The sequence below is a fragment of the Alligator sinensis genome, unplaced genomic scaffold, assembly GCF_000455745.1.
Source record: "Alligator sinensis unplaced genomic scaffold, ASM45574v1 scaffold1558_1, whole genome shotgun sequence".
NCBI classification, from domain to species: domain Eukaryota; kingdom Metazoa; phylum Chordata; order Crocodylia; family Alligatoridae; genus Alligator; species Alligator sinensis.
In genome coordinates, this window is record NW_005843687.1 from 13,812 (window position 1) to 14,319 (window position 508).

Sequence of the window (508 nt, forward strand, 5' to 3'; positions counted from 1 at the left end):
GCAAGGCTTTTGCTATGGTCTCCCACAACATATCATAAGTTTCCTTTACCTGGCAATAAAATCACTTCTATGCTCAAGCTGGTTGTCATACTCTCTCTGAACCTCATTTACTCTTCCTTCTCCTCAACCTCCTATTTGCTCTGCAGCAACGCTTCTTTTACCTGAGCCAAAGACCCCCAAATCCTGTGGGGTCTGCTCATCAAGGGAGTTACTACCAAGACAATTGTGAAAAGAAATTGTGGAGGGGTGGTAGGAAAGGGGGCTTCTGAGTTTGGGGTCCATGAGGGTATTGTAGCAGAAAGCCCCCTTTTCCTCTTGTCTGAAGTTGCTCTCCCTTCTTTGGATAAGTTTTTCCTCTTCTACCTTTTCTTCCTTCCTCTTTCTTTCACTTTAAGATAAGGAATTGTGTTTTAAAGTTTGTATGTGTGCATTTTGTATCTCCCCTTATATTTTGGTATTTTTATCTATTTGTGTGTCATGGCATTACTCTTGTAGCTTATATTTTATA